General features: G+C 35.7%; 1 pseudogene; it reads right to left on the bottom strand.

Moving 5' to 3' along the window:
- Positions 1 to 4850: 4850 nt before the first annotated feature.
- LOC103016180 (nuclear pore complex protein Nup50-like) lies at positions 4851 to 7524 on the bottom strand (annotated as a pseudogene).
- Between the last annotated feature and the right edge of the window lie 250 nt (positions 7525 to 7774).

Here is a 7774-nt window from a genome sequence, read left to right as displayed (position 1 = left end):
GGGAAACTATGCTGGACCAAGGCCAGCAAGAATGCACTCAGGCCCCCCACCAACAAGCTTCAGAACGATTACATCAGTGGTAACCAACACAGAATGAGGCTTTTCCTTGAATGGGACATGTAGCATAGGACAATCAGAACTTTTTATGCCCCCTGAAGAGACAGCAGGGAGAAATTGTAAAATGTGATGTGTCTTGTACTCTGTATCAAAACAAATTTATAAATATGTGTAATTTCAAGCTGAGTATAAATTGGTATGTGAGTCTGTCAAAGTCCCATGCATTTACTTGCCTGAATTAATGTGATAAAGACTTTTGTTTGTGACTGAAGTCCTCCTTCAGTTTTTTTTTTCTTTTAATTATTTTATTTTATTTATTTTTGGCTGTGTTGGGTCTTCGTTGCTGCACGCGAGCTTTCTCTGGTTGCAGTGAGCGGGGGCTACTCTTCGTTGCGGTGCGCAGGCTTCTCATTGCGGTAGCTTCTCTTGTTGCAGAGCACGGGCTCTAGGCACGCAGGCTTCAGTAGTTGTGGCTTGCGGGCTCTAGGGCGTAGGGTCAGTAGTTGTGGTGCACGGGCTTAGTTGCTCCGTGGCATGTGGGATCTTCCCCAACCAGGGCTCGAACCCGTCTCCCCTGCACTGGCAGGTGGATTCTTAACCACTGCACCACCAGGGAAGCCCCTCCTTCAGTTTTTGTATTTTTTCATTGAGATATAATTAACATACCATGAAATTCACCAATTTAAGATATACAACTCAGTGGTTTTTCCTACATTCAAGAGGTTGTGCCGCTAATACGATTATCTAATTTCAGAATATTTACAATCACTCAGAAAAAAAAAAAAAAACCAACAAGCAAACAGACAAAAACTTGTAGGTGTTTTCAGTCACTTCCATTCCCCTTCTAATCCCCAATCTCTGGCAACCACTAATTTACTTTCTGTCTGATTTTCCTTTTCTAGACTTGTCATATAAATAGAACCATATAACTCTGGCCTTTTTTGTCAGACTTCTTGCACAAAGCATGTTTTCAAGTTTCATCCATGTTACAACATTTATCAAAACTTTATTCCTTTTTCCAGTAGAATAATATTGCATTGTATGGACATACTGCTATTATTTATCCATTCATTGGTTGGTAGACATTTGGTTTGTTTCTACTTTTTGGCCATTATGAAGACTGCTGCCATTAATATTTGTATACAAGTTTTTGTGTAAAGTGTTTGTGTGTTTTTATTTCTCTCTGTGTACATACCAAGAAGTGCAATTACTGTGTAATATTGTACCTCTATATTTAACTTTTTGAGGAACTGTCCAAGTTTTCCACAGTAATTGCACATTTTTGCATTCCCACAAGCAATGTATGATGGTTCCAATTTCTCCACAACCTTGCCAGCACTTTTTATCATCCACCTTTTTTATTATAACTTCCTGAGGGGGTTGGAAGTAGTATATCATTGTGGTTTTGATTTGCTGATGACATTGATCATCTTTTCATGTTCTTATTGGCCATTTGTACATCTTCTTTAAAGAAAAGTTTTCAGATACTTTACTCATTTTTAAATTGAGATATTTGTATTTTTATTGTTGAGTTGTGAGAGCTCTTTACATATTCTGGATACTAGACTCTTATCAAATAAGTGATTTGCAGATATTTCTCTTACTCTCTAGGTTCTCTTTTCACTTTCTTGATGCTACCCTTTAAAACGCAAAATTTTGAATTTTAATTTTGTCCACTTTATCTACTTTTTCTTTGGTGTTGTGTGCTTCTTGTGTTATAAATAAGAAATAATTACCTAATCCAAGGTTGTGAAAATTTACATGTATGATTTTTTCTATGAGTTTTTTAGTTTTAGTGCTTACATTAGGTCCTTAATCAATTTTGTGTGAATTATATTACATGGTAAAAATAAAGGTAAAAATTCATTTTTTTTGCATGTTGATATCCAGTTCTCTCAACATCGTTTGTTGAAAAGAGCACTCTTCTTCATTGAATTGTCTTGGCAACCTTGTCAAAAATAAATTAACTATAAATGTTGCTATCTGGATTCTCAATTCTATTATATTAATCTATATGCATATCTTTGAGTACCACAGAATCTTGATTTATGTATCTTTATAGTAAGTTTTGAAATCAGGAAGTATGAACTCTCCAATTTTTTCCTCTTTTTCAGGATTTTTTGGTTATTTTGGGACACTTGCAATTCCACATAAATTTTAAGATAATCTTTTCCATTTCTGTAAAAAAGGAAGTTGGAATTTTAATAGATATTGTGATGAATGTGTAGATTAATTTGGGGATTATTGCTATCTTAACAATATTGTCTTCTAATCCATGAACACAGGATGTCTTTCCACTTATTTAGGTTTTCTTTCATTTCTTTCAACGTTTTGTAGTTTTCAGTCTATAAATCTTGTACATTTTTTGTTAAATTTATTCTTAAGTATTTTTAATGTTAATGTAAATGGAGTTGTTTTCTCAATTTCATTTTAGAATTATTAATTCTAGTATATAGAAATACAACCAATTTTTATATTGATCTTGTATCCCGCAACCAAACTACACTTGTTTTTTAGCTTTAATAGTTTTTTTATGGACTTTAAAGGATTTTTTACATGAAAGACCATATAATCTGAAAATAAGAGTTTTTACATCTTCCTTGCTAATCTGGATGTGTTTTATTTCTTTTTCATGCTTAATTGTCTTGGCCAGATCCAGTAGTACAATGTTGAATAGAAGTGAAAATTGCTGGCATGTTTGTCTTATTCCTGATTTTAGGAGGAAAGTTTTCAGTGTTTCACTATTATATACTATATTAGCCATGGATTTTTCATGTATGTCATTTATCAGGTTGAGGAAGTTCCCCTCTATTCCTTATTTATTGAATGTTTTTGTCATTAAAAGGTGTTGGATTTTTTCAGATTCTTTTCTGCCTCTCTTAAGATGATCAGGTGGTTCGTTTGGTGTATGTATGTATGTATGTATTTTTACTTTATTCTACTAATATGATGTATTACATTGATTGATTTTCATCTGTTGAACCAAGCTTGCATTCTTGGGATAAATCCCCCTTGGTCTTGGTGTTTAATCCTTTTCATATACTGCTTGTTTTGATTTGCCAGTATTTTGTTGAGGATTTGGAGGTTCATATTCATATGGTGTATTGGCCTATAGTTTTCTTTTCTTGTGATATCCTGGTCTGGTTTTCCTATCAGGAAAACACTGGCCTAAAATAGTTAGCTAGGAATGGTTCCCTTCTCCCTTATTTTTTGGAAGTTTCATTAATTTTCTCTATACCTTCTCTTTTCTATTTAATTGACTTTTTCACTCAAATCTGTATTATTTCTTTCTTTTGGTTAGTTTGATTGTCTTTCCCAGTTTCTTAAGAAGGAAGAAGGAAGATTAGATAATGGATTTGAGATATGTTTTTTTTTTTATTGTAAGCATGTACATCTATAAATTTCCCTTTTGCTATTGCTAAATCCCATAAGTTTTGATATGTTTTCTTTTCATTTTTATTCATCTCAAATAATTTTCTAGTATCTCTGATTTCTTCCTTCACTTATTAGTTATATAGGAATGCATTGTTTAATTTCCACATGTTTATGAATTTCCAAAATATCCTTCTGTTATTGATTTCTAATTTTAGTCCATTGTGGTTGGAGAACATACATTGTAAGATTTATATCCTATTAAGTTTTTGAGGCTTTTTATGGCCTTGATATGATCTATACTGCAGAATGCTCCATATGCACTAGAGAAGAATGTATAATCAACTGTTCTTCAGTAGAGTGTTCTATAGATGTCTGTTAGGTCTAGTTAATTTATAGTATCAATCAAGTCTTCTATTTCCTTGCTGATCATCTTTCTAGTTGTTCCATACATTTTTAATGAGGTATAATAATAATCTTCTATTATTGTTGATATATCTATATTTCCCTTTAATTCTGTCAGTTTTTCTTTCATCTATTTGGGGACTCAATTGTTTGTTTGTTTGTTTTACTAATTCTGCCAATCTCCTCTGCCTTTTAACTGGGGAGTTTAATAAATTTACTTTAACTAAATTACAGATAAGATTTATGCCTGTCATTTTGCTCTTTATTTTCTATATATCTTATGTCCTTTTGTTCCTCCTTTCCTCCATTTTTGTCTTCTTTTGTGTTAAATGGCTATTTTCTTGTTTACCGTTTTAATTCTCTTGTTGCTCCTTTACTATATAATTTTTAGTTTTTCTTTTTTTTTTTCTTTTAGTGGTTGCATTGGGAATTATCATCATCATCATCTTAATTTATAACAACCTATTCAGGTTAATACTAACTTAATTTTAGTAGTATACAAAAACTTTCTTCATATATATCTCTGTTCCCTACCTCCTTTAAGCTGCCTGTTCAAATCTGCTGTCGAATGCCTCTAATGATGTTAATTTTTTATTTCAGTTATTGGACTTTTCAATTCCAATGAGAAAGTGAAAGGAAGAAAAAAATAAAGGGGATGGCTCCTCATCCTACCCTCCTCATAACAGCCTGGCTAGACCAGTCAAGGCAACCACTATGGAACACCACTCTGTTTTGCTGGAAACAGAGACAAGAAGGTCCACAGGGCACCTGCCCCTGCAGTGCAGCATTCCTTTCAGGGGCTCTAGCAGCTGTGCTGATGGTAAAGGGCATGTTTCTCAGATTGTTAGCACAGTGGACCTCACATAGGCAGCCTGAGTCAGTGACCATGAATACACTATTTACTGACACCTGTGAGACAACCTTGAGGACTCCCAGGTACACCTGGAGAGACTATGAAGTAACACAGAGGTGCAGCATATTTTGAATATTAAATATTAATGTGACATCATATATTCTCAGAGACTCCCTCCACCTTTAAAGTAAATTTCATGTTTTAGAGCAGTTATAGGTGGGATCAAAACATTCAGCAGTATATTTCCTGAATTGGTGTTTGCCTGCAGTAAATGCTGTGCTTCTGATTTACTATAGGTTTTAATGCAGGGTACCTATACCCTTCTCTTTAAATTCATTTTCTTATAAAATAGTTTATCGTCTTTGGAGTAAAAAGCATCTCCTTTTACTTGAGTAATTACTATTTTGGGTGGTTCATCATCTCTTCCTTTATCTCTACCTTTGTATTCATTTCTGCCATTTTCTGCTTGGCTCACCAATGTTGTAGTGAAAAATGGTGAAGAAACTGGTTTACTCTGTGTAATATTTTTGCCAAAAAAGCTGGTTTGCCAAGGGAAAATAAAAATCCAGTCAGAGGGCCAAAGCTTAACAAGCCTAAAACAGAGGCATCAATTTTCTTGCAAAAGCGTCTGTTGCTCCTAGCAATGGGTCCATTGTCTTTTCAGACACAGACTTCACTTTCTTTTCAGATGTAGCTTTAGTTTTGCTGTCATGAAACAAAAATGATGATTCTTGTTGTAATTTGTTTGAACCAAATAGGGAAAGAGACTGTGTTTCCACCAACATTTTGTTAGTCCCATTTTGATTATTATTACTGCCACTGTTCCCATGTTTAATGTTTGCTAAATATTTCTTACAGTCTTTAAAGATAGGTGCCAGATCAGAGTGGGTTTGTGTCACATGCTTCACTATCCAATCATGAAGAAAAAGTCTAACACAGCTGACTTCTTGTTACTAGCATTCCATTGGTATGCTTTATCCCAATAAAGACAGGAAAAGGGCCATTAGTTTTGGGATTTGAACTCTTTTTTCTAACCTTTTGAAGTAATAGAATCAAAGGCTGCCTTGGTCCACGTCCCAGTCTTTGGACTATTGAGGGAAGGGGCACTAATTACTGCTCTTTCCATTTGACAGTCCTTGTGAAGGTTGCACTGCAGTGCCTTTACCAAATCCAGAAAACTGTCCTCCTCCAGAAAGTACAACCAAACCGCTGAAACATTTAAAAGCCCCTTCACTATCAGATTGAAATTTAACCTTCCTACACTTTGCTTCTTTTAATGACTATTCCTCAAGACTTCCTCACTGACCACAGAGAATGCTCCCACATCTTCTGCTTTGTCATCTTCATCCCAATTTCCTTTTATTCCTTCTCTGTGATTCTTTTGGCAGGTCCAAGGTCACGATAGAGGAGCTCGAGTCTGAGGTAGATGCTGGTCTCCTGGAAGAGCGCTTGGTTGCTCCCAGTGAATTTCTAGGGCTCATGCTATTCCGAAAACTTCACGGTTATTAAGCCCAGAGTCTCAAACACTGCTTTTCCCAGGGGCCTCATTGCTATGTTCAGAGTGAGGAGGAGACCATCTCCCACTTCAGTGTAACAGTGCCAAGCTCTGGGTTGCCATCTTGTAACTACAGGGGCATTTTATATTTTTTAGTTACTAAATCTGGCAACCTATACTGAGGAGCGAGATAGTTCAGGGAAAGGATGAAAGACATAGTCAAGACGTAGCAGATCGACATTCCTAGAAGGAGCTAAGAGGAGGGTCTTGTTTGTAGGGAGATATAACCAAGATTCCTGCACACTGGTGGTACCCAGGGTTCGCTTCCCCTTGAAACCCCTAGATAAGGGAAAATCACCTGGAAAAAAAGGTATTTTTGTATACTGAACTATGTATCCTGAAAGCAACTATTTTGAAACAGTGTTCCTGGAAGTGGCACTATTAAGTGTTTTCCCCTGAACAGAAATAAACACTCTTGGGAAAGTTTAAGTTACATTTCAAAAAATATGAGTTTGTGACTGTAAATTTTAACCTGTGACAGTTGCCTCTTTGAGATGTGTTGCCAGTGCCAAGATATATTATCAGGGTTGCATATAGCAAGAGAATGGGGACAGGGGCACCCCTCACACAGCAAAGGATAGTGCCTTTGTTTCTGTGACAGTGACCACTGCAGTTCCCTGAATACTAACCCACCTCTTCCCCAGAAGAGCCAGGGATAGCAAGACTTGTGTTCATAATTTCTTTATTTAAAAAAAAAATGAATTATCTTATCAAAATAATATCCCTATTTTTAATGAGAAAAAGTAAATAGTCCTAAAATCTTATTTAAAAGAAAAAACAGCAATACCTTGCCTCACAATTCCTCATCCAGACCCCCGCTACCTAAAATTTAACTGAGACCTTTTATTTGCCATTTGCTCCTATTCTGACTACAAGTTTATACCTTTTCTGTTCTTCTACACTCATTCAAGTGGGGTTTGTGGAAGATTTTCAGATAAATATGTGTGTCTTCAATACGAAGTCTAGAAGTCTGATTTTCTTTATAATTCTTCATGGTGACTAGCACAGTGATCTATCCAAAAGGGCAAATCAGTAAACAAAACTGAATGTTACTGAGCACATAGAAGCAAACAGCTGCTCTGAAAAACAGAAACTGGCAAATTCCCATTGGTAAATCTGTTTTTAGTGATGACCAAATACCTGTGGTCTGGATCTGCTGCACATCAGTGTTCTTGTAGTTCTTCAACCATGTGTAAACAGTCTCCAAAATTATTTGGAGATCCACAAGAGCATCAGAGCACATGCATGAAATCGGTGGCCACTGCCAGTTTTTCAATGCCATGTCCCTCTCTTTTACTAGGCAATAGAGTCATAAGTTCTTTCCTCTGTGTGCTCATGGAGAGAGCAATTTCTGGTGTCTTTTCCTCTTCTTATGAAAACTTCTTATGAGGATACAATCCCTGTGGAATTAGGGCCACATTTAACCTCATTTAAATGACCTCACTTAATCTTAAATACCTCCATATAAAGCCCTATCTCAAAATACGGTCAAATTGGGGGTTAAGGACTTCAACCTACGAATGGGGATAGGC

This window comes from Balaenoptera acutorostrata, chromosome 14 (assembly GCF_949987535.1).
Source record: "Balaenoptera acutorostrata chromosome 14, mBalAcu1.1, whole genome shotgun sequence".
In the NCBI taxonomy this organism is placed as follows: domain Eukaryota; kingdom Metazoa; phylum Chordata; class Mammalia; order Artiodactyla; family Balaenopteridae; genus Balaenoptera; species Balaenoptera acutorostrata.
The sequence above is the reverse complement of the archived record's forward strand: the minus strand, read 5'-3'. Positions and strand labels throughout refer to the sequence as shown.